The sequence below is a fragment of the Meriones unguiculatus genome, chromosome 19 (assembly GCF_030254825.1).
Source record: "Meriones unguiculatus strain TT.TT164.6M chromosome 19, Bangor_MerUng_6.1, whole genome shotgun sequence".
Classification (NCBI taxonomy): Eukaryota; Metazoa; Chordata; class Mammalia; order Rodentia; family Muridae; genus Meriones; species Meriones unguiculatus.
Window position 1 is genome coordinate 17,685,988 of NC_083366.1, and position 27,592 is coordinate 17,713,579.

General features: G+C 40.9%; 1 protein-coding gene across 4 annotated transcripts in view; it reads right to left on the minus strand.

The window, feature by feature from the left end:
* Positions 1 to 27,592, minus strand: part of Celf2 (CUGBP Elav-like family member 2) — an 860,969-nt gene that overhangs the window by 801,305 nt on the left and 32,072 nt on the right. For 2 of the 4 annotated variants that reach the window (XM_060372809.1, XM_060372810.1), the window contains exon 1: positions 23,347 to 23,361. The exons of the other annotated variants lie outside the window; for them this stretch is intronic. The gene's annotated coding sequence lies outside the window, so the exon portion shown is untranslated. Of the gene's footprint in view, positions 1 to 23,346; positions 23,362 to 27,592 lie in introns of those variants that run through there. 4 annotated transcript variants of the gene reach the window in all.

Here is a 27,592-nt window from a genome sequence, read left to right on the forward strand (position 1 = left end):
AATGATGCAGCTTCCCCACTCCTGCCCGAGTATTTTAAAGCTGTTACATTTAAAAGCTATACATTCTAATCATTAAAACTATACCAAAATATGAATACTTTTGACATTTTGCTTTTGCTTCCTTCTCTTCATTCCTCTCTAGTTCCTTTCCCCATTCATTACTTCTCCTTTCCCTTCCCTTATTTCTTTTCTTCTTCTTTTTTTTTTTTTGTGATTGATTACTGCTGTGTATTCCAGTCTATACTCAAACTTGCCTTGGCCTTCAGAGTACTGGGATCACAAGTATGCCCACTGTGTCAGTTTCTTTTGCAGCTATAACAAAATACCATGGCCCAATGCAACCTGTATAAGGGTTTGTTTTGGCTTATGGTTCCAGAGAGTTGGATGTGCTTAATAGTGGAGAAGGCATAGCTGAAGAAGAAGGAATCCAAGAGATCACATCTCAACCACACACAGGAATATGAGAGAGTGAACTGGAAAGTGGGATGAGACTATAGATTTTCAGTTTCCACTTCAGTGACTCCTTCCCTCCACCAATACTCAATGAACTCCAAGTTCCAAAGTCTCTCCAAATAGTACCACCAACTGGGCACCAAGCATTGAAATACATTACTTCATAGGAGAGATATTTCTCATCTGACTCCCACCAGCCACCATGCCCGGATAACTTCTATTCTCACTACCTAGTGCATTTCAGTTTCTTGATGAGACCCTTGGAGGGCGTGACTTCTCCGGATGATAACTTGAGTACACACTACTCCCACGTCTGTACTGTATTCACCTGTTCTTGCCAGAACTGTTATCATCTCTGTCTCTGTATGCATGACCGATGGCTCTTAAGATATATAATTATTTTGTTGATGGTCAAGCTGGAGTAGGTAACATCATCATGTTAGAGCGCTTCTCCATTTCAGAGATGCTCAAAGACAATACGGGAAATACAGTGGTGCTCACTTCAGCACACGAACACACACACACACACACACACACACACACACACACACACTGAGTCAGGAACAGTAAATCGTGGTCCCTGCGTAAGGAGGACACACAAATTCATAAAGTGTTCCACATTTTTCTTTAAAGAAAGAGCAACACAATCTAATTCTCATCACTTGCATTGGAGGAAACCAGTAATGTGACTGATCAAAGTTCAGAGTAGGCTGGGGAGATAGCTCGGTAAAGTGCTTGTCATGCAAGTATGAGGATCTGAATTCAATTTCCAGAACCTGTGCAACAGTATGGAAGTTCAGCCTTGTAATCCCAGTGCTGAGTAGGCAGAGACAGGTAGATTATTGACTTACTGGCTGATCCAACAGAATCAGCAAGTTTCAGGCCAGGTGAGAGAAATATATTGTCACAGAAAACCAAGGTGGACAGAGTTCTGATGAATGATATCTGATATTGATCTCTGTCTTTCACAGTCCCCCTCCCACTGAGAGAGAGAGAAAGAGATAGATAGATAGGTAGATAGATAGATAGATAGAGATAGAGAGAAAAAGAGAGAGAGGTCAAAGAACTGTGACATGAAGTAGGCAAAAATAGGAAGCATGAGTCTCCTGTTTCTGACTGCAAAACTTTCCCACGTAGCTTGTCTACCACAGTGACCTTGAGGAGTCCTGGATCTCTCTGAATGAGCAACATCTACCCCCCTTGCTTAGAGTGAACTGAACAGTGATAATAACATAGTATTAGTGAGGCACAGTAGGACAGGAGGTTCAAAAGAATTCCTTGACTTCACATTATCCCTTTTACTTCCTCAAGGTCATTTTTTTTTTACCAGATAACATCACATTTGCTTTTCCTAATTGCTAAATAAAAATGCTCAACTGTCATGTATGACCATTTGAAAATTATGTTGGAAGAGATTCAGGTGTTAAATGAATGACCTTTAGTTAAAGCAGTGAAGATAGCAATGACATGACCTGAGTGGAGGCTTACAACAAGTTTTCATGCTTATCCTACCTTCCTGATTCCATGAGTCCTTTCAGGCAGTGAAAGCCAGCTTCATTGCACATCTAGAATCAACTGTGGGAGTTTGGCATGATGCTTATAATATATAATTACATGCCATCATAGAGCTCTTCATACGTATAGACAGCCCTGGGGAAGAGGGGAGTTCACTTGTCCAGGACCTCTGTCCTTAGGAGTATTTTCATTTTTGTTTATTTAGTTTGTTTTTTAAACCATATTTGGTTCCTTCCCCCCCCCCCTTTTGTATTTTCAGATCTCTTTTCAAGTCAAATGCTACAGGGGAAGCAGCTTGGTTCTTGCTGCTATTATGCATTTACATAACCTGTTATATAATTCCTCATTTGTCATAAATGTTAATTAGCTGTGCTTGGCGAGTCACACAGAGGTTATCCCGATTTTGCTGATGAGGAAATTGAGGGTAAGACTGATTGGGAGCAACGATTTGAATCACACCACAGAGTGACCTCATAGCATTTAGGGAGTTGGTACCCGTGCTCTGGGTTCCATGGCGTAGGGCTTAATTGACAGACTTAGCTATCTCTAATTGGTTTCTTTGAAGAAGGAACTGGGAAATGTGTTACCAGTGCCTTTCTCTCCTGTGATTCCCAACCATGTCAGAACCTCCCCGGGTACAGCCTCACTCTCCTGCCCCTGGGACCCACCTTAGCCTCTGCGTGTGCGCTGCTTGTTGTGTGCAGTATATGTCATTGTTAGTGAGGGTTTCTGTGCACGTGTGTGGGTGGGTACAAATGCACATGCCTATCACGTGAAAATCATTGTCTGTCTTTCCTAGGGCCACCCACCTTCCATGTCTGATTTTCGAGACAGGTCTCTCAGCAGACACAAAGCTCATCAATTCACCTGGAGCATCTGATCAGTGCATTTCTGAAATGTGCCTGTCTGGTCCCCTCCCAGCACTGAGATTCCAGGCTCAGCCTCAGTCTTTGCTTTACCAAGCTTTCTTGAACAGGAGCTTTCTAAAACTTGATGGTTGTTCTACCATGCTGCTCTCTTCCTGTGCTAATGTTAATTATGTGCCCGTGAGTAGAGGGTCATGACTGTTATTTTTCTGAATCTTCTGCTTCCCTTCAATCACACAGAGCCTCAGTGGCTCCTCAGTAGCTATTATTTCCATTGAAAAGGGTACTTAGATCAGTCAGTGAACTGCTTGCTTTGCTGAGGAAGCATGAAGAAGTTAGTTCAATCCTTAGATGCCGCCCAATAGAAGCCTTGGTTGGTTGCAGATGTTTGTAACCCCGGCCCTTGGTGTGGAGACAGGCAGATTTGTGGGTGAGCTCTAAGTCCCATTGAGAGATGCTGTCTCAAACGCAAAACAAGACACACCTGAGTTTGTACATCCAGCCTCAGGTGAGCCCACACCAATGTGACATAATTGGAGCACACATACAAACAACACATCAACACGCACACAGGAAGATACTTGGCCCAGTAGGATACCAGCCCTCAGTAGGTCAGCTGTAGACTTGTCCACTCTGATCACAAATTCTATGAATTTGAATGGCAACTAGCTACATTCCAGGATCAGTTCTTTCTGGAAACTTCCCCATTTCCATCACTCTGAGCTGAGTTGCTTATCTCATTCTAGAACATATAAAATTTGAAACTTTATTTTTACATACATTTCCTGAGGATCCTGAGGATCCAAAGCCCTCAGGAATTCTGCGTGCTTGACAAGGAATATGAATGAACTCATCAGCAATCCATCAGGAGGGGATCGCTCTAGGGCGTTTGCACAGCCAGTGGCTGATGGACAAGCTTCTGGCAAGAGAAAGAATCTAGACTTTGTTCACATACATTACTTTTGTTCCTTCTTTGGAGACAATATGGATTGTGGTGGGGCCTGTAGCAAAGTGGATTCTTATTTTAAAATAATAAGTCTTTACACTAAATCAGCACCTGATAGTAGGTACCTAGACAACGTACTACTATCTCCTCTGTAATTTGTACAAAGCGTACAAGGTGTTCTTTGTAATTTGTACTTCTATTATATATAACTTTTCCGAAGTTTTATTGAAGCTACATGATGCAATAACATCCCCACATTGCTTTAATTTTTTATTTTTTGTTTTTTTTTTTCCCCACATAATTTGTACTGGGCAAAAAATGAATTAAAAAAAAAACACTGATCAAGGTACTTGGTCTTATGGATTGATAGACTATTTAAAACGCTTTTAAATAGAATGAATAAGAGGAAGAGTGGAGAGGCAACGTAGTCATTAGGATTGGCCTGACCTTGTTCCCTAGCACCTGTGTGAAAAAGCTGGGAGGAGCCATGTGCCTATATTTGCAGTACTGGGCAAGCAGAAACAGAAGGGTCCCTCTGAATGCTGACCAGCTAGCCTGGGAGAAACAGCAATCTGTAGGGTCAGTGAGAGACACTGTCTCAAAACATAAGGTGGGGATCAGCTGAGAAAGACTCCAAAAATTGACCTTTGGCTCCACATGCACATACATATGCAAGTATATGTGCAGAGCACAGACATAAACATGTACACGTGTGCACACACAAAAGAAGAACAAAAAACAAGGAGAAAAAAATCTTCCGATCCAGTAAGATTACCATATCAAAAAATACTTTCTTTTTTTATAGTGACATAACTTTATTTCTTTATTTATTTTTATTTTTATTAACTACAGTTTAGTCACTTTGTAATCCACCTATACCTCCCTCCCTCCTCCCCTCCCAATTCCACCCTCCCTCTTCTCCACCTGTGTCCCTCTCCCAGTCCACTGATAAGAGAGGTCCTCCTTCCCTTCCCTCTGACTCTAGACTATCAGGTCTCATCAGGAGTGGCTGCATTGTCTTCTTCTATGGCCTGGTAAGGTTGCTTCCCCCTCAGGGGAAGGTGATCAAAGAGCAGGCCAATCAGTTCACATCAGAAGCAGTCCCTGTTCTCATTGCTATGGAACCCACTTGGACACTGAAATGCCATGGGCTACATCTGTGCAGGGGTTCTAGGTTATCTCCATGCCTGGTACTTGGTTGGAGTATGAGTCTCAGGAAAGACCCCTGTGTCCAGACTTTTAGGATCTGTTGCTGTCCTTGCAGAACTGTCCTTTCCAGGTCTTATTTCTTTCATAAGACTCCCTGTACTTTGCCCAAAGTTTGGCTATGAGTCTCAACATCTGCCTCCATACCCTGCAAGGTAGAGCCTTTCAGAGACCCTCTGTGGTAGGCTCCTGTCATGTTCCTTGCTTTCTCCCTCCTCCAATGTCCATTCTCTTTGCCTTTCTGAATGGGGATTGAGCATCTTATCCAGAGTCCTCCTTCCTTTTAAGCTTCCTTAGGTGTACAGATTTTAGTATGTTTATCCTATATTATATGTCTAATATCAACTTATGAGTGAGTATATACCCTGTGTGTCTTTCTGCTTCTGGGATACCTCACTCAGGATGATCTTTTCTAATTCCCACCATTTTCCTGCCAATGTCTTGATTTCCTTGTTTTTTATCGCTGAGTAATATTCCATTGTGTAGATGTACCACAATTTCTGTATCCGTTCCTCAACTGAGGGGCATCTTGGCTGTTTCCAGCTTCTGGCTATTACAAATAAACCTGCTACAAGCATGGTTGAGCAAATGTCCTTGTTGTATAATTGAGCGTCTTTTGGATATATGCCCAGAAGTGGTATAGCTGGATCTTGAGGAAGCACTATTCCTAATTGTCTGAGAAAGTACCAGATTGATTTCCAAAGTGGTTTTATAAGTTTACATTCCCACCAGCAGTGGAGGAGTGTTCCCCTTTCTCCATATCCTCTCAAGCATGTGTTGTCCCTTGAGTTTTTGATCTTAGCCATGATGGGTGTAAGGTGAAATCTCAGGGTTGTTTTGATTTGCACTTCCCTGGTGACTAAGGACATTGAACATTTCTTTAAGTGTTTCTCTGCCATTCGATATTATTCCTCTATTGAGAATTCTCTGTTTAGCTCTATACCCCATTTTTTAATTGGAGAAACAGAATGGTGGATCAATGGAACCAAATAGAAGACCCAGAACCACACACTTATGAACACCTGATTTTTGACAAAGATGCCAAAACTATACAATGGAAAAAATATAGCATCTTCAACAAATGGTGCTGGTCTAACTGGATGTCTACATGTAGAAAAATGCAAATAGATCCATACTTATCACCCTGCACAAAACTAAAGTCCAAGTGGATCAAAGACCTCAACATAAAACCAGACTCATTAAATCGGTTAGAAGAAAAGGTGGGGAGGAGACTCATTGGCACAGGAGACAACTTCCTGAATAGAACACCAACAGCACAGTCTCCAGAAGCAACAATCAATAAATGGGACCTCATGAAAATGAAAAGCTTCTGTAAAGCAAAGGACACTGTCATCAAAACAAAACAACTGCCTACAGATTGGGAAAAAAAAATCTTCACCAACCCTGTATCTGACAGAGGGTTAATATCCAGTATACATAAAGAACTCAAGAAGTTATACAGCAACAAATCAAGTAATCCAATTAAAAAAATACTTTCTTTCATCAAATCATCTCCTATGAGTCCTGATGGAAGGATGATCTATGACATTTCTTGTTCTTTGTTATTAGAGTAAATATGTCATGGCCTCTGCAGCTTCTGAGCAGAATTAAGCTCAAACCAGATCACACCAAACCAAAATACCCTCCAAACCAACATCTCAAATACCTCCAGGACCATATTCAGTGTTACATGAATTTAAAAATTTTCATTATTATCATTTATTACAATTTATTAAATTTGTATCCTGGCTGTGTCCCCTTCCCTCCTCTCTTCCCAACCCTACCTTCCCTCCCTCTTCTTCCTCTATGCCCCTTCCCTAGTCCACTGATAAGTGAGGTCTTCCTCTCTTTCTGTTTGACCCTAGCCTAACATGTCTCATCAGGGCTGGTTGCATTGTCTTCCTCTGTGGCCTGGCAAGGCTTCATCCCCCAAGGGGAGGTGATCAGAGAGCCTGTTACTAAAAGTCCCTCATAAGTTCCCCTTATGAGGACCCCACTTTGAGACTGAGTCTATGGGCTACTTCTGAGCTAAGGTTTTGGGTCCTCTCCATGCATTGACCTTAGTTGGGGTATCAGTCTCAGCAGGGCCCCCAGAGCTGAGGTTTTTTGTTTGTTTGCTTGTTTTTTGGTTTTTTTTTTTTTTTTTTTTTTTTTTTTTTTTTTTTGGCTCTGTTGGTCTCCTTTTGGAGCTCCTGTCCCCTCTAGGTCTTTCTATCTTCCTCTTTTTTCATAAGATTACCTGTACTCTGCCCAAAGTTTGGCTATAAGTCTCAGCCTTTGCTTCAATACCTTGATCAGTAAAGTCTTTCAGAAGCCTTCTGTGGTAGGCTCCTGTCCTTTTCCCTGTCTTCTCCTGTTTCTAATGTCTATCACATTTGTCAATCTGAATGAGTATTGAACATCTTCCCTAGGGTCTTCCTTGTTGTTTAGCTTCTTTAGGAGTACAGATTTTACTATATTTATATTATATGGTTAATATCCACTTATGAGTAATCATATATCATGTGTGTCTTTCATGTTGCAAGAATTTGATTCAGTAGGAATGCTTAGTTTAAGTTTTTTAATGAAACTGGTTATTACCGTTGTATGTAACTCATAACAGTAGAGGAAAAACAAAAAGATTTTACCTTGTCAAGAAAACAAGTCCCTTTACACAGTTCTTAAGAATGTTAGGTGAATCACTGAAATGAATGGCCTGAAGTCAGGCAACAGGAAGCTCTCATGAAGGAGTAGGCTAAGACCATCCCAAGGGTATTCTTCCTAAGCCTGGAATGCTGGCCAGTGTGTTGATGTGGTCACCAGCTAAGACTAAGAGGTGAGCTTCCAATCTAATGTCACAGGAAATTCACAGAGGAAATGAAGACATGACTGTGTTGAAGTGGAGGAGAGGAAAACCCACAAAGAGCAGAAATGACCACACTAAAAGTGACTAGTGGATTATACTAGGAGTTCCCGGCGTATCCAGACTGGGCGTTTTTGAATGGGTGAAGTCTTAATGTGCAGTGATGGTTAGCACAGGAATCATATTTTTCTATTGTTAAGATACAGAAGTGCTGATATTTGCTGTTATACATTTCCGTTTGTTACCCTAGATGTTGTCAGCAATACAAATATTTACAAGTTCCTTCTTCAGACAGAGAATGGGGCAGAAAAAGCATTTGTTCACAGAGAATTCTTAAGTTCCTTGTTCCACTTTTATCCTGGGGTGAGGTACTGGTCAGTTCCTAATCTTATTTATTTGTTTATTTGTTTGTTGATGGGAAATGAGAGTAATATTCCTGGTTTCCGTGGTCCTTCATGGATATCTCAATTGTGACATCCTGGCAATGATTTACTTCAACGCATACCTACTGTTCACAGTCTCATACTGATCCTTCAGGGAGAAGACAGTGTCGCAGCTTCACATACCACAGTGTTTTTACACACTGGAGAAAGAGGATCTGTGAGTGCAAATCACGACCCTCTATAAAGCCAGCAACGACAGTAACAAACCTTTCTGTGGGTCCTACTGGGCACTGCCAACTCTGCGGAATGCCTCACTTACCTTTACTCATACAGTTCTTACAAGCTTCAGAGAGTGTAATAGCACCATCTGTGCCTTACAGTTGAGGAAACTGAGGCACAGATAGAGTGAAACAGCCTATCTGAGGTCTCATGGCAGAGCCAGCATTCAGACTTAGCGGGAGTAGGAAGCGTATATAGGGGTGGCTGCAAAGGTAGTGTTGATATTAGCTAAACATTCTATCCCTCTGTAGAAGACTCTTCCTTCTTCAAATGTTAAATTTATCCTCACAGCCTTTTCTTTTCTTTTTTTGGACCATATCTTACTTGTGGTTTATTCTACCACCTGCACAATATATGTGTGTGTGTGTGTGTGTATTTTCATGTGCATACATATTCATGTTTCTATATATGTATATATACCTGTATGTATATAATGTATAAATTAAAGTGAAGCAGAGCACAGACTCTAGGTCCAACCCTTACACTACTTTCTGTGTAATAAAGACACTAACACAGAGTTTCATGCAGGCCTGTGTAGCCTCCGCATAATGCTTTAACAACACCTCAATGTTCATCTCCTGCCTGCCCGGTGCTTCCACTGGTCTTTCCATCCTCAGAACACTCCCGCTCCTCTCCACTCATGTCCTTTGGATGTGAGCTTCCTTCCTCATGACTCATGCCCTAACTATTTTCTTGGCGTCCTTCCTCTTTCATTCAGATTTCTGCTCAGACACCCTCTCTTTGGTCCTGCTCTAAAGTGGTGGGCCTCGCCTCGCCTCTGCCTCACCTTCTCTCTGCCCATTTCCTCTCTGCTTTCTTTTCTTTGACACTTGGCACTATCAGACAATTCATTATTATGTTATTGCTGTTAGAGTGACTACCTCACCAGAGTAAGGGTTTGAACTCATTTTGTGTACTACTTATAACCCCAGTGACAAGAACACATCTCGACACACTGTCAATGTCATTACACATTTGATAAATGAGTGAATGAATAAATGAACACATTTAATGAAGTATCACCTGGGAGAAGATGAACTCTTTAGTGAGGTAAAAAGTCAGTGTGAAATATATTGATTTACCCCTCCAGCCCCTGCCACCAACTCTCACTTCACACACACACACACACACACACACACACACACACAGAGAGAGAGAGAGAGAGAGAGAGAGAGAGAGAGCGCTTCAATATATGAGAGTAATGTGATATTTGTCTTTCTCAGTCTGGTTTATATTGCTTAACATAATGATCTTCAGTTTCAGTCATTTTTGTGCAAAGGTCAGGTTTTCACATGAATAAAATCACTATGTATTGGTAAGTGGGCTAATACACTCTATGAGAGGACCCATGCGTGGCACTGCTCAGATTGCCAAGAGCTGGAGACTGAATAGGCCATGAGCTTAGGGAAAAATCAAATACTGCTGTTCTGCTAAGGGGAAATAGCAATAAAAAGACTCCTAAAGACATTCTCCTGTGCCTACAGATGAGTGGTTTGCTCAGCCATCATCAGAGAGACTTCTTTTCTGGTGATGGGAGCTAACACAGAGACCCACACCAGACAGCAAAGAAAGAGCGAGAGATTTCTGAACACTCCGTGCCAAACGGGATGACATTATTATACTCCTTTGCTTGGGACTCAGAAAGCCATACAGAGGAGTAGGTGAAAAGCATAGAAGGTCCAAAGGGGACGGATAACACAACAGGACAGATGCCCATATGAACTCACAGAGACAGTGGTAGCGTGCTCAGGGCCTGTTCAGGTTCAAGTCAGAGAGGGTCCCAGTGCTGAGAGGGCGCAAGTAGACACATGCTCTTATCTCTAAGAATCTATCTCCAGTTGACGTCTACTGAATTTTCTCCAGTGGAGTCTCATTGGGTAGACTAACCACACTTAAAGGCAGGCCCCAGGTTCAGCAGCAGCCATCTCATATTGTTTTGTTAGGGACTTTTTTGGTCATAGTGCTCTTTGGGTTGCATAGTGTGGTTTATGAGTTTCTGTTCTTGTGAGTTTTATTTTTATGTGTAGGTGTTTCTTGTTTTTTTTTTTTTTCCATTACTTAAAAATGTTTGTTTTGCTTTGTTTTCAAGAGGTGTGGGGTGGGGAGAGAAAGGTAGTGGAGTTGATTGAGTAGGGAAGAAGGGGATGATCTGGGAGGAGTTAGGGGAGGAAACACTGATGAGAACATATGAAACAGTTTTTTTTCTACATATGTGAACTAATGAATTGAACATACAGCTTTCAAGACAAGAAACATTTGAACAAATGTCCAAAACCCTTTGCCATCACACAAATGTAAGTTCCAATTACTTTGAGATGCTGCCTCTCCACAGTCTCTCAAAGTCATGATGAAGGACGATAGATGATGGGGACAAGCTGGGAGAGGGATCCTTGAGCACCATTGGTGGGAATATAAAATAGTTCAGTCACCAGGTTTACTCCTAAAAAATAAAGTCAGAAGAGGTAACTCTAGATCCTTTTCAGGAAATAGGGTGGGAGCAATAGTCAAGGACTACAATGCACAAGCCAAAACACATTCTGAAGCACAATTCTCACTGCTCACACAGCAAGTCAAACAGTTATCCAGCCTCCTCAACCTGCTCACACAGTTATTCCACCTCCTTTGCACAAACAAAGCTCGCTGTCCATAGTGCTGTGGCTTCCCAGTGCATCCTTCATCTATAACTCTTTGTTGTGCTTGGTGATGGTGACAGGGATGTTTAAAACATCACCTAATTCTTTGACTCACTGAAGAGTTCCAAAGCCACCCTGGAGCTGTTTTGCTGTTATTAGGTTTTTTGTTTTGTTTTGTTTTGTTTTTTTTATCTGCAGCAGGACCAGACTGTGACAAGATCAAGATCCAGACTTTGTCCAAGACTATGACAAAGGGCCACTCACAGCTTTGTAGGATGTGGCTGACAGCAAAGGCTTCCATGACAAAGAACGGCAGTTGAGTCACTGACTCTTTGCTAGAGTGAAGGTTCTTTCCAGAGCTGCCTAGGAGTCCTCTGCAGCATAGCACCATCTGAGTCTACATGGATTTACACAACAACAATACAATAGGCTGGATGACTGCCACACAAGGGACACTTACACCCCACAGCTCTGAAGTCTCGATGGCCTGGACTTGTGCTGGAAGACTGTGTGTGTCTGTGTGTGTGTGAGAGAGAGAAAGAGAGAGAGAGAGAGAGAGAGAGAGAGAGAGAGAGAGATCTGATTTTTGAGTTTAGATGGTCATTTTCTCATTATATCATTTCTCCATAGAGGGGCAGATGAACTATCCAGGGTTTCTTTATAAGAACAAAATCCTACTCCTGAGGATTACTACTCTCTTGAGCTAATCATCTCCCCAAAGCTCCCCCTCCTAAAAGCATTTCTCTAGGGATTGGGATTTTAGGATTTCTACATCTGTTTAGGGGACTCTCAAATATTCTATCGCAAATGTCACAAAGAGGCATGACAGAATGAGGACAGTTTACTGAAGAAAGAATACTATCCAGTCACTTCCGTCTCATTATAGACACCTCCTGATTCTTCAAGTATGTGACATTATTTGTGGAAGGGAAGTCAAGCATGCAGGAAAAACAGTGTAGAATCAAATTAAACAGATCCTCAAGTTCTTGAGTGTGGTTTATTCTGAACAAATACATGCTTCACGGTAAAAGCATTAGATGGTCCAGGTTTCCCAACCATACAGCCACCTTGGGATTCAAGACACTTAATTATTATTGTTTCATTAAATGAAATGTGTGTGTGTGTGTGTGTGTGTGTGTGTGTGTGTTTCTTTTAAGAAATCCGACTGAGGAAATTGTTGCGAATATAAGCACAGATGTCTCCAATACTTTGAATTGACATTTCTCCCTGCTACAGAATATTGGAAGGTTTCCTTAATAATTCCTAATTGGAGTCTTGGTTCAGATAAGTCCGACAGTCCATTTAAGATGGCTTTGGTGGCTCAAGAACATGCTGAGACTCTTTGATCTAGGTTGTTTGGCTTGAGGATTGGAGAAAGCAAATAGAAGCAGCTGCACTAAGGATTTTGTGCAATTAGGTTCATGCAGATTCTGGAAGTTGCTTATTAGGTCTGTCACTTTCAATCCATCTGGTATTTTTGTGTTCAAGTCGAATTGCAGGTTGCGCAGCAGGGTCAGTGGTTTTCCTTTTACCTGCTAGACAGCATTGTACAACCGTGAAGGCTTATCTGCTGGAGGCAGGATGCACAATTTGGCTGCCTATCGCAAGGCACATGCATTTTTGATTTGGCTGTGTGAGACAGCTCAGACACCTCCTAGGAGTTCCAGTTTGGACCAGTTCAAGACTTAGATATTATTCCCTGGTTATTCTGGACTTATTTGCTTTCAGTTTTATAATTTTTTTTTCTCTCTGCTTCTTTGTGCAATGTACAAAAGCAAAAGTAGATGTGTAAGTGGGTTCATCCACTTTACTGCATCCTCTCTGTACTGTAGATTCAGAATCTGTAGAGTTAATTAGATACAATCCCCGGAACAGGGCGTGACCCTTTCAAACTTCTGCTAAATTGGGGAATTCTCAATATCAAAGATTCTTAGAATGTGCTAATTAGTACATGATACTCTCTTCCATCTTTCTCCCCCAAACCTATTTTTATAATGCCATCCTTCATTTGGACAGAAGAAGTTTGAATTCAAAGATATTCAGAAGAATTCTATATGCATACTTCACCCTTCCCTTTCCAAGACTTCATTTCCCACCCTAATAACTTGTCAGTTCTCAGTTTCCAGTGCCATTTTGGATTGTATGTGCTTGATAATTTTGTAGCACCTTTCTCCCTATCTGTGAAGTAGCATGGGACTATACTAAGGCACACCATGTCATCTGTGATGAAAGCTTTCAACTTTCTGGTGTTTTGTCTATTTTCTGCATCTATGTACTTGGCCCCTTGAGATTCTGAGATTCGTTTTTCCAGAAGTGTGAATGAGCCTGAGCCTGAATCCATTGGCTTTCCTTGGCATGTTTCATTAACCTTGTCTTTTATACTCATGAGTTTAAATTTCCTCAAAGATGATGAGAAGAGGCCACTGGGTTTCCTATGATGTATTCTAAAACAGTGTCATGACAGAGACAGGGATTGATCCAAGAAGATGAAATGACTGCCTATTCTCTTTTATCTCAGCAGTGAGGAGGTAGATCCTGCAAACACAAGAAGTCCAGCCAGTGCATTTTGTCAAACGGTTCCTGTTTATGCCATCTTACAGGGGTGGGTATGAGAAAATGGACAGTTGAGAAAGAGGCTCTTCTTGTAAGAGCAATGTTGTTTGAAAGGGAAAAGATAATTCTGTGAAACTGATGGACTGTCAGGGAAAATCTAGTGGGTAGCTTGTTTTTTAAAAATTAGTTTTCCCTGGAGGATTTCTTGTTGCTTATATGAGATCTATGTAGACACCCTCTTTTATGCTTTTAACTTCTGTGCTATAGAAGCAGGAAGTGACAATAGTTAGGCTGTTGAAAAATGAAAGAAAAAGGCTTGTTTCAATGTCAAATTGAGGTATTTGAGATTTGAAGAAGGAATAGCTAGTGAGGAAATGACTGGTTTCTGTCCAGTCCTCTGAAGTGTCAACCAAACACCCTACATCCTCATCTGATGGTCTACAGAGAGACCCCCATCTCAAGAAATTAAAAAAAAAAGGGACTTGCAAGACTGATAAAATAGCACAGCTGTTTAAGGCTCATGTTGCCAAGCCTGAGGACCTGAATTCAATCTCCAGGACCCATGCTCTCTCTCTCTTTCTTTCTTGCTTGCTCATGCACACATACTCACAACCCACACACAAAGTAAATAAATGTAATAAAAATTTAAAGAAATTAAAATAATAATTATTAAGATGCTAAAGTGAAAACATTCAATTGAGGTTGTCTTTTTCAAAAAAAAACCTTTGAGAACAATTTTGCATAATTTTTGGGCAAATAGAAAAAGGGGAAGAAAGAAAAGAATGGATGGAGAAGGTTATCTAGTTAACCTAAGTCATATACCTCCTACAAAACTATTTAAATCATTGGCTTAAGTATTGTGCATAAAATTTCAATGACTTTAAAACTTGGGAGAACACCCAGAGGAAGGCACAGCAAAGGTTTTTCAGGCACGCCATCAAAACCAGAATGCTTTGAAGGAAGACTCAATGAACTGCACTTTCCAGAAATTAAAAATTTCTGTTTTGTACAAGACCTGACCAAGAGGGACGAAAAGTTAAGCTATGGAGTGGAAGATAGTTTTTACAAATCACAAATCCATGTTGAACTTATATTTAGAGTTTTCAAAACTCACCAGCAAAACCAAGCTAACCCAAACCAACCAGTTCAAAAAGCACAAAGAGGTCATACAAATATCACATAAGCACATGAATGTTTGTTGTACACCCATAGAAAAATACAAACATAACTATACATTTATCAGCATTTTTCAAGAAAAATAGCAGTGAGAAAGCGAATACTGGCAAGGAAGTAAAGAGGTGAGTTGCTTATGCATTGCTCTGCATATGAAATGGTAGAGCTAGCTTCGAAAATATTTAGGCTCTTCCCTGTTTTCTCCCTTCTCCCATGTCCATTCTCTTTGCCTTTCTGAATGGGGATTGAGCGTCTTAGCCAGACTCCTCCTTCTTGCTTAGCTTCCTTAGGTGTACAGATTTTAGTATGTTTATACTATATTATATGTCTAATATCCACTTATGAGTGAGTATATACCCTCTGTGTCTTTCTGCTTCCGAGATAACTCATCCAGGATGATCTTTTCCAATTCCCACCATTTACCTGCAAATTTCATGATTTCCTTGTTTTTTATTGCTGAGCAATATTCCATTGTATAGATGTACCACAATTTCTGAATCTATTCTTTAACTTAGGGGCATCTAAGTTTCCAGCTTCTGGCTATTACAGATAAAGCTGCTGCAAACATGGTTGAGCAGATGTCCTTGTTGTATACTTGAACATCTTTTGGATATATGCCTAGAAGTGGTATAGCTGGATCTTGAGGAAGTGCTATACCTCAGAGGGCCTTTGAAAGGCTCTACTCTGCAGGGTATCAAGGCAGATGCCGAGACTTATAGCCAAACTTTGGGCAGAGTGCAGGGTATCTTATGAAAGAAGTGGGAGATAGTAAGACCTGGAGAGGACAGGAGTTCCACAAGGACAGCAACAGATCCAAAATGTCTGGGCACAGGGGTCTTTTCTGACACTGATACTCCAGGCAAGGACCACACATGGAGATGACCTGGAACCCCTGCACAGAGGTAGCCTATGGCAGTTAAGCGTCCAAGTGGGTTCCATAGTAATGGGGACAGGGACTGTCTCTGACATGAACTTATTGGCCTGCTCTTTGATCACCTTCCCCTGAGCAGAGAGCAGGCTTACCAGGCCACAGAGGAAGACAATGCACCCACTCCTGATGAGACCTGATAGACTAGGATCAGAGGGAAGGGGAGGAGGACTTCTCCTATCAGTGGACTGGGAGAGGGACATGTGTGGGGAAGGAGGGTGGGATAGTGAGGAGAGGAGGGAGGGAGGTACAGGGGGGATACAAAGTGAATAAACTGTAATTAATAAAAATAAGTAAAAATAAAAAAAATAAATTTCAGAAAAAATATTAGACTATACAAAGACTTTACTCAGAAATTGTACTACTTATTATTTATTCCTGAATAATGAACACTATAGTCACCCAAACCAGAATATTGGTATAGTTTTCATATTCATCCCAAACTAGATAAAACTCACATGGACATCAGAGAGTAGATGATTAAACAATTCATGGTATATCCATACCATGGAATAGTACTCAGCAATAAAAAAATAAAATTAAAAAAATGTACCAAGGCTGTGTCCTACAACCTTGAAGAATATCTAGGAAAGTACCCAGCCTTTGTGTGTGTATGTGTGTGTGTGTGTGTGTATGTGTGTGTGTACCTGAGGTTGCTATCAAGAGTCTTCCTAGATTACTCTCCACATTTTCCAATGAGGCAGGGTCTCACTTGAATTCAGAGCTTGCCAGTAAGGACATTTTTAGCTTGCTACCTTACTCTGTGAGATCTCCTGTCTCCATCTTCTAAGTGTGGGAATTACAGGTGGGATGCCACACCCACTTTGCATTGAGTAAGTGCTAGGGATCCATTTGTGAAGTACTTTTCTATTAAGCCACTTCTCTAGCCTTTTGCATGTCTTGTATTTAAAAATAATTCAAATCTAACCATAACGTTCCTGAACTTGTGATAGGCTTTTTAGCACTACTTAATAGTTAGTTTAAAATATTCAGTATAGTTGGGCATGGTGGCACAAGCCTGTGATCCCAGCACTCAGGAAGGCTGAGGCAGGCAAAACTCTCTGAGTTCCAGGCCAGCCTGGTGTACAAAGTGAGTCTAGGACAGCCAAGGCTACACAAGAGAAACCCTGTGTTGAACTTCCCCACACAAATTCAACATAACAATGCATTGAATATCCCTGAGATAAGCAATTTCATGAGGTCGGAATTGAGAACCCTGATGGTCTGTTTGTTGACTGGGAACTTAGTTTGCTGGACATCAGCTTCTCAAAAGAGTATTCTATCTATCTTTTGCCAATTGCTTGAGAAAAGATCCAAATTCAAATTTACAGTCCCCCATGGGTGAAATGCCTAGGAAAAACACAGTTGTTCACACAGGAGAGATGGTGACAGTCCTTAAGTATAACATGGGTGAGTGAGGAAGCCATCCATTTCTCTCTGCCATCTATCATCTGGGCTTCAGGAAAGGTGGGGAAAATACGTGTTGAAAAATGGTCTCGCCTTCCTCTTTTCTCCAGCTCTCCCCCCACCTCCTCGTATCCCTTATCTAATTTGTGAGTAAAGATTTTAATGAGAACATTAATTGTACTACATTATTTGGTATGTAAATGTCCTTTTGTAATGGAGTGAATTAATCAAATTTTAGCTGCAAATTTCTACCTCCTAATTTTAATGTACTCCTTTGCTTGGCTTTTGTTGTTGGGCGTTTTCAGCAGTCTTTATTCAGTTCCATGATGGGAAAGATGGTAGAGGAAGGTGGAGCTTAACTCTACCCTGCAAAATAATACTCACTGGCAAGGATTTTCAATTGAACTTAGGTGGGATGTCTAATAATTATGCAACTCCTTGTATCTAACATTGAACTGTAGCCTTCTTAGTGTTTTTCTGTTTTGTTTTGTTTTGTTTTGCTTTGCTTTGTTGTCACCTCTCACATTCTTCTCCGTGGCTAGTCAAAGTCCATTGGCAACAAAGCCCAAATTGTTCTCTATCAATGGGACCCAAGAAACTTGCCAACAGTAATCATTACTAAAATTACAGTCTACAGCATTTGATCACTCCCTGATCAAATCCCTCATTATTTGTGAAATCCCCTTTCTCCTAATAATGTGTTTTTCCAGTTTTGTTTCTATTTCTCATTATGTGTATGTGTGTTTGCCCTATGTATGATAGTGCACACTGGGGACCATAATAAGGAGTTAGATCCTCTAGAGTTGGGTGCTAGAGACTGAACTTGGTCCTCCGGAAAAGCAGCAAGCATTCTTAGCCACCAAGTCATTTCTCCAGCTCCTGGTAGCTCTGTAGTTTTGAATGCTTCCCCTTCACTCAGCTCTTCTTCATTTGTGAATTACAAATTATCCAACCCATAGTCAGAGTCTGGACAGTCACTGCCATTTTCAGTTGTCCTAACTAAACTGTGGACATGCTCCCTGATGCATCTCTTTCTTGGAGTTTCTTACTCTAAAGAGTGGGCACTCCATTTCCTGCTTGCTCTGACTTCACACATTGGGGCACTGTTTGACTCTATCTCCTCTTTATTTGATCCATAAGCCATTCTTCTCTGCATTATTTATAGAATTTGAGCACTTTTAACTACTTCTGTCTCAATTCCCTCTATCTCTGGTTTGGATTGCTATGAATCCCTCCCTTAGGTCTCCCTGCTTTAGTTTAGTTCATTATGGGACCATGCTGAACTGCCCTTGGCAGGTTCATGTTTTCAGTGCTTGTTTTGAGGCAGTGGCTCTCTATAGGGCTATGGAACCTTTAGAAGATGGTGCTTGACAGGAAAAAGTAGGTACCTGGGGGTGGACCTTTGAAATTATAGCCACCTCTGATTCTGACCTTGTTCTCTGTGTCTGCTCTACTGTGATGTGCATGGTCTCCTGTTGCTATGAACAGCTCTGCTATTCCTCTCTGCTTCAATTGCTTCCCCCAAAACCATGAGCAAAGATAAACTTCATTTTGTATGTTGTTTAGGTTCATTGTTTTCATCAACAGTGATTCAAGATTAACTAATACAAACTTCATCCAGCATTTTAAAATGCAAAGACAGAATGATGAGGCTCAGTTATGAGGTGGTGATGTTACTGAGGTGCTTTAAATCCTCCAGAGTTAAAAACAAAACAAAACAAAAACTTGTTTTTAGTACAAACCCAAACTCATCTTTACAATGGCACCCACCATTGGGTCCTATCCTTCCTCCTCACCACCCTTTTCTCTGATGCAGCCACATTTGCTGCCATGCTCTTGTTGGCCATGGAAAAGCAGCTCCTACTTTGGAACTTTTTTACTTGTCCTTTGTTCGCTCAGTCTTAAAGACCCTTTTGCAGTGGCACAGCTCCTGTCTCATATCTAATACTTTCCATAGTCTCCTGAGTTCACCGTGAAAATGCTCATCTCTGGCCCCCCTCATCTATTTTTTCTCTTTCCTTCTTTTGCTTATCTTTAACACTTTTCATGCTTCTATTTCATGTATACTTGATTGAACAATTTTTCTCAGTGTCCTAGTGTCTTTTTCCTCCATTATGCTGCCAGGCTAGTGGGCAGAGTCTTTTGTTCCTTTCTTGTTTTATTGCTGTATTATTTATTTATTTGCTGAAAAACAAACAAACAAACAAACAAACAACACCATGGCCAAAGCAACTTAGAGCAGAAAGAGGTTTTTTTGGGCTTTACAGTTCCACAGGATACAGTCAATACTGGTGGAGAAAAAACAAAACAAACAAACAAACAAATACAACCAACCAACCAAACAAACAAACAAATAAACAAAAACATTGTGGCAAGAACAGGAAGGTGAAGGCTCATACCCTGAACCATACACAAAGAGAAAGAATGAACTGGAGATTGCATGCATCTTTAAACTCAGCAAGCCTGCCTTTTGTTAAATACCTCAGGCAACAAGGCTATGCTCCTTTAAACTCCCAAATAGTACTATCAACTGGGACCAAGTATTCAAATGCCTAAGACAATAGGAATGTTTCTCATTCAAAGCATCATTGTGGCTATGTTTTTAGTACATGGGCCAGTGCTTAGCTTGTACTGAACACACAATAGGTATCTTTTTATGAACAGAACTGATGATTCCTTGCTTTGTTCTCTTGTCTTTCCATCTTTCTTATGTCCTCTGTTTCCTTCCTTGGCTTTCCTTTTACTTTTGTTTCATAAATATGGGTATTTTCCTAAAGCTTTCTGTAAGTGCTGCCATTTTCTTCTTTATCCTACTCCTTTTCTCACTCTTTTGATGTTACTCTCCCCTTCTCTTTGTCATAGCCCCTGCCTCTGATGACTGGTCACTTTCACTCTCGACTTTATCATAGATTCTGATGATAATTAGGGTGTTGTGTAGGACAAGAGAGTAGATTTCATTTGCCCAGATGAAATTTCAATATTACTTTTCAGAAAGACCTTTAATTTTGCCACATATTATACAACTACATCTCCATGTCTTCTTTCCTTTTGTTTAATAACATTTTAGGAATAATAATTACATTCAATTCAGGCTTGTGTTAATTCATTTTTTCTTTCATCTATCCATATTCCTATATGATTTTATTGAAGATATATCTTAGTTTCTTTTCTTATTGACATGAGAAAAGAAAAAAGCAACTTAAGGGATAAAGGGTTTATTATGGCACCCAGTACAAGGACACAGTATGTCATGGTACTCACAGTACAAGGGCACAGTATATCATGGTGGGGAAGTCAAGGCAGTAGGAGCTTGAAGCAGCTGTTCATATCACATCCACAATCAGGAAGCAGGGAGAAATGAATATTTGTTGGCTTCCTTTCTCCACTACACAGTCCAGAAACCAGTCAAGAGACCCAGCCACAGTGGGTGGGTCTTTTCATCTTAGTCAGTACAATGAAGGTAATCCCCTGCAGACCTACTCATGGTTCCATCCCCCAGGTGATTCCAGATTCTGTAAGGTTGGCATTTAACATTAACTCTTGCTCTCACTGTGTGCCAGATTCTATACATGGGCTCTGAGTATATGAAGGCAGTGTGGAAACAGAAGTGGTATTAAAGCAACCTGAAGACCTTCAAGAATTCTAGTTATAAGTATAGATGTGGCTTCTAAAAGACCAATTAGGAAACTTTTCAGATAATATAGAAAGAAATGAAACAAGTTTCTAGAAAGGAGAAGATATGAGTTTCTGATGAAGAGGCTGCATGCTGCTCAGCAGTTACAGGGACTGCCTCTCATTTACAAGGCCCTGAGTTCAGTTCGTAGCAGAATATGCATATTAATACACACACAAAAGTAAAGAATTCAGATACTTTATAAAAGACTTACAAAGAATAATATTTATGAAATATATTAAATACACATTAACATTTAATGGGTGAATGCATGAAGCAACTGGATTGTTTTGTTGTTTTTTTTTTTTTAACTTGAGGAAGAAATGACTTATTACAAATTCAAGGTTTGAATTTGTTACAGATCTTACTGTGACTTCTTCCAGACTCTTTGGCCGAAAGTCTGAGCCAATTTATTTAGTTTATTTTTTCCAGCCTTACATTTTTAGCTAAAAGTGGAAGTATGGGGAACATATAGTTTCATAGGATCTTTCTCAAGCACTATATGAGACTGTCTATATCCAGTAGAGTACACACAAGCAGGCAAACAGTAAGTGCTCAATTAAAATCCCACTTACGCTATAAGCAATGTCAAATGCTACAGTCTAAGGGGTAACAAATGGATACATCTAACAAGCTGGCATATCAATCAATTAAACACAGACAAATGGAAATTTCCATCTCAGCTAAATTATACCTACTGCTTCTGGCACATATAGATATGGGGAGCTAATACCTACAGAGAAAAGGTTCAGTGAGACAGCCAGTGAGGTTACTCTGTTGGACTAGGAGGACTCATTACAACTCCAGGAAATAGAAAGGCACAGCTCTCTGCCTGTGTGTCTCTCTTACTCAGGAATGATCCATGCTGCATTAAACACTGGGTAGAAAGGTCACTTAGAGTCATTTTAATTATTGTACTGTCAGATAGGAGCAGGTAACAATTTTACCTGCCAAAATTTCTTAGCTTCCCATTAAGAAGGAGAGACAGTGGCTCAGCATTCAATGGGTCAGTGTGGAGGGTCTTGCTGCCTGCTAGTATACAGAACTTGTATTAAAATGTGGGTGCCGTTACGGTGCCTTTGAGGCTTTTTCCAAGAAATAACTGTAAGTCCTGTGGTATATTTCAGAAAAGGGGCTACATTAAGATATAACATGAAAAGAGCTGTGATTTTAACATAGAACAAATTAAGTGTATGGCTCATGCCTATCTCCTGTCTCATATACAATGTAAACTTTGATTTTTATTTTTTCACTCACAAATAAATATTTCAGTATGGAAAGATTGACTGTGACTCATGTCCTTGAGTATCTGTAGACTGATATTAAAACAATGCTAGAGAGTAGTTATGTAATTCATTCTACTTTGGATAGTCAGCACAATTCGAGTCTTTAGTTACATATGTAGACTCAAATTCATGTGTGTCTGGTATCCTCACTTCATTTCTGTTGTGCTAAAGTACCTTATTAACCTTATTAACTTAGGGGAGAGAGTTTCTACTTAACTCACAAGCCCGAGGTTAGAGTTCACCACTTCAGAAAAGTCAAGATAGGAACTTGAGGCAGCTGGTCAGATCCACAGTCAGAAAGAGTAGAGAGAATAAATACACATATATTTGTCTGTGCTGCATCCTTTCTCTAACTTAAATAGTCTAGAACCCAAGTCTGGGGGATAGGACAATGGCTGGATCTTCTCACCTCAGTTAAGTCAACCAAGACAATCCCCACATCATCCCAACAGGTAAGCATGAGATAGGCAATCCCTCAGTAAGACTCTCTCCCAGGTGACTGCAGTTTGTGTCAAGCTGACAATCAAGACCAACCGTCACAGCTGGGGCAGTGATTGTGATATTTGAGAATCCAAGCTTTTAACCCAGAACAGGTATACAACAGATCCTCTGTGTTTATATGGTTAGGAGAAGAGCTTCATACCAGAATAGCATGTGAGAATGTTTGACATGATTGACATAGAACAAGGCTCTCTCAGATCACCTCCCAGTCAAAGCCACTGTGTTCCACTGAAGTTAATTTTGTCAAACCCACCTGGATTTTGCTGTCATGTTTCCATTTAGAAGATGAAATTTGTTAGAAAGTGATGGAGTCCAGTATTCAGAGGATGTCTGCTATGGAATCTTTGCCTGGCTGGGAAGGGTCAAAGATACCAGGTTCCTCACTCCTATTGTTCTATCATTCAATAACAAAATGTACTAAAATAAATGTACCTGTGATGTTGAATTTAGCCTTATGTGGAAACTTTTTGAATGCCATTATTTAAAAACCATCATTTTGAGGTTTTGTTATTTACCTTTATTCCCGTTCTTTGATAGAAAGGGTAGTAAAATGAAGAGATAATGGCTCTTGCAGCATTATCTATAGAACAGTACCTGCTAACGGCCTTAATTAATTCAGTGTTTATGAGATGTCAGCGTGGTGTCAGGAGAGGGCTGTTCTGCTTGGAGAAGATATTAGTATACATTTCTCAAGAATTTTACCAGCAGACTGCAGCTCTGAGAACAAAAAGCCAGTGGGTCCTCTTAGAGTCGCCATTCTTCCTGCTCCAGATCATCAGGGAAAGGTTAGAAGTGGGTTGACCAAATGACACTTCCTAAGTAGAGAATATAACAGTCAGGGTATGGAGAAATGAGGGTGTCACAAGACTGCAGCTTGTTAAAAATTCTGGACTTCATGCCAAAGACATGGAAATTGTATTTGTTTTAGGTGTTACAGTAAACACTACATTAAATTGACTATTTCAGCCACAATTGACGTGTGTGTGTGTGGGTGTAACACTGAACATCACACCCCTAGAGATTTATTTGTGTCACCTGGGCCACACCTCCAAAAGACTCAAGTCTTGGAAACAAGCATCCAGAACAGCCAGATTCAAATCATAATGCACCTATTCTCATCTGTTCTCCAAAGACCACACAATGAGCTTGGTAAGCCAAATATCAGTTTCTCACCATTTAACAACCTCCGAAAATCAACCCTCCTTTAGGAATATAAAGCAGGGTGGCTAGAGTAAAAGAAAGACTATGACAATTTCTCTCAAGCAAATATGCCACAGAACTTCCCCAGATGACCCACAATTTAGATCCTGGCCATGTAGGAAGAGGAATAAATGGCATCAGGGAACAAACAAGATGGTTGTTCAGCTAGCTTCATAGAGACTTTATTCTCAGTAGCAAAAAGACAGAAAAAACCCACATGTCCATTTAAAGTGAAGAAATAGAATATGGTTTCGACATACAGTGGGATATTATTCAACATTAAAAATATTATTCCCCAGGCCACAGGGGAAGAAGATGCACTCAGTCATGATTTGACTTGATTCCTGGGGTGGGTTGGTGGGGAGGCTCTCCTTTTCTGAGGAGTAGGGAGGTTATAGGGGAAAGAGAGAGGGAGGGTGGGGCCAGAAGGAGAGGATGATCAGAATGTAACATGAATGAACAAATTAAACAAAAAATCAAAATCATGGTCCAAAACACATCTTTCCTGCCGTAAGCTGTTTCTTTTTTTAATTTAATTTCATTTTTTAATTACACTTTATTCACTTTGTATCCCCCATAAGCCCCTCCCTCCTCCCCTCCCAGTCCCACCCTCCCTCTCCCTTCTTCACTCATGCCCCTCCCCAAGGATATATAAAGAACTAAAGAAGCTGAAAAGCAGCAAACCAAGTAATCCAATTAAAAAAATGGGGAACAGAGCTAAACAGAGAACTCTCTGAAGAGGAATATCGAATGGCAGAGAAACACTTAAAGAAATGCTCAATGTCACTAGCCATTAGAAAAATGCAAATCAAAACGACCCTGAGATTTCACCTTACACCTATCAGAATGGCCAAGATGAAAAACTCAAGTGACAACACATGCTGGAGAGGCTGTGGAAAAAGGGGAACTCTCCTCCACTGCTGGTGGGAATGTAAACTTGTACAACCACTCTGGAAAGCAATCTGGCGCTTTCTCAGACAACTAGGAATAGCACTTCCTCAAGATCCAGCCATACCACTTCTAGGCATATATCCAAAAGAGGCTCAAGTACACAATAAGGACATTTGCTCAACCATATTTGTAGCAGCTTTACTTGTAATAGCCAGAAGCTGGAAACAGCCCAGATGCCCCTCAACTGAAGAATGGATGCAGAAATTGTGGTACATCTACATAATGGAGTATTACTCTGCAATGAAAAAAAGGAAATCATGCAATTTGCAGGTAAATGGTGGGACCTGGAAAGAATCATCCTGAGTGAGCTGTCCCAGAAGCAGAAAGACACAAATAGTATATACTCACTCTATATGACACATAACATAGGATAAACCTACTAAAATCTGTACATCTAAAGAAATCAATCAAGAGAGAGGACCCTGACTGAAATGCTCAATCTCCATCCCAAAAGGGAAAGAGGATGGACATCAGAAGAGGAAGAAAACAGGAAACGAGCTAGGAACCTGCCACAGAGGGCCTCTGAAAGGCTCTGCCCTGCAGACTATCAAAACAGATGCTCAGACTTAGGGCCAACTGTTGAGCAGAGTGCATGGAATCTTGTGGAAGAAGTGGGAAAGAGTAAGATCTGGAGAGGACAGGAACCCCACAAGGAGAGCAACAGAACCAGAAAATTTGAACACAGGGGTTTTCCCAAAGACTCATACTCCAACCAAGTACCAGGCATGGAGATAAGCTAGAACCCCTGCACAGATGTAGCCCGTGGCAGTTTAGTATCTAAATTCCATAGTAATGGGAAGAGGGACTGCCTCTGACATAATCTGATTGGCCTGCTCTTTGATCACCTCCCCTTGAGTGAGGAGCAGCCTTACCAGGCCACAGAAGATGACAATACAGCCACTCCTGATGTGATCTGCTAGGCTAAGATCAGAAGGAAGGAGAGGAGGACCTCCCTTAAGCTGTTTCTATCACAGTATTTTGTCATAGTGAGTTAAAAACTAACAAGTGTTTAACTTGCTCATCATATATTCTGGATATTAACCATCTGCAGATATAGGAATCTTATGAAAGTAGGGGGGAAACAAAAATACATGGAGGGGACAGGAGTTCCACAAGAAGAGTAACAGATCCAAAAAATCTGGGCACAGGGCTCTTTTCTGAGACTGATGCTCCAAACAACAACCATGCATGGAGATAACCTAGAACCCCTGCACAGATGTAGCCCATGGCAGCTCAGTTTCCAAGTGGGTTCCCTAATAAGGGGAAGAGGGACTGTCTCTGACATGAACTCAGTGGCTGGCTCTTTGATCACCTCTGCCTGATGGGGTAGCAGCAGCCTTGCCAGGCTACAGAGGAGGACATGGCAGCCACTCCGATGAGACCTGATAGGCTAGGGTCAGATGGAAGGGAAGGAGGACCTCCTGTATCAGTGGACTGGGGGAGGGACATGGGAGGAGATGAGGGAGGGAGGGAGGGTGAGTTTGGGAAGGGACGAGGGAGGGGGCTACAGCTGGGATACAAAGTGAATAAACTATAATCAATAAAAAAAAATAAAAGGTAACAAGTGCAGGGAGCATGGCTGAAGTTAGGAAGTTGTAAGACTATATTGGAGGTGAAGATGTTAGTGAAGTCTGTCCCGTGTAAATGGCAACAATAGCATGCTAGCAAAAGTTTTGAGAGAAGTGCTTCATAAAGTAATGTGACAATGGCATCCCAGCAACCAGTTGCCGCCGTGAAAGATTAAGGAAAGAATAACACTCAGATTACTGAGTTGTTAGAAAAAAAGCAGAATGCAACAGTTTGAAGAGATGGAAAGAGGATCAGAAGAGAGTGAAAGAGAGACCAGAAAGTGAGAAAGAAAGGTGGTGAGAATGGCTCTGTGCCCAAGCTCATGAAAAGATGAGCATGACTGCTTGCATGCAACAAATTTGAAAACTGTCTAATACGTCCTTCCGACAAAGTGGGAAACAGCAGGGACAAAAGTGATGTCACAATTTTTCAAATAACTCTATCATCTGTGAATAGTGATATTTTGACTTCTTCCTTTCAGATTTGTATCGCCTTGATCTCCTTTAGTTGTCTTATTGCTCTAGGACTTCAAGCTAGGGCTTCAAGTACTATGTTGAAGAGATATGGAAACAGTGGGCAGCCTTGCCTTGTCCCTGATTTCTGTGCGATTGATTTATAGTTTCTCTCCATTGAGTTTGATTTTGGCTATAGGCTTGCTGTATATTGTGTTTACTATGTTTAGATTTGTGCCTTGTTTCCCTGATCTCTCCAAGACTCTAAACATGAATGGATGTTGGATTTTGTCAAATGATTTTTAGGCATTTAAGAAGATGATCATGTGGACATAACCTAGAAACCCTGCTCAGATGTAGCCCATGGCAGCTCCGTATCCAAGTGGGTTCCCCAGTAAGGGGAACAGGGACTGTCTCTGACATGAACTCAGTGACTGGCTCTTTGACCTCCACCCCCCCCCCAGGGGAGGAGCAGTCTTGCTAGGCCACAGAGGGGTACATTGCAGCCAGTCTTGAAGAGACCTGATAAGATAGGGTCAGATGGAAGGGGAGGAGGACCTCCCCATCAGTGGACTTAGAGAAGGGCAAGGAGGAGATGAAGGAGAGAGAGTAGGATTGGGAGGGAATGAAGGAGGGGGTTATAGCTGGGATACAAAGTAAATAAACTGTAATTAATATAATAAATAAAAATTAAAGTAAACTTTTTTTCCAAACAAGAATTAAGAAGTTACTGGTATGGGCCTAGCCATTTCCACTACTTTAATCACAGTGGTTTA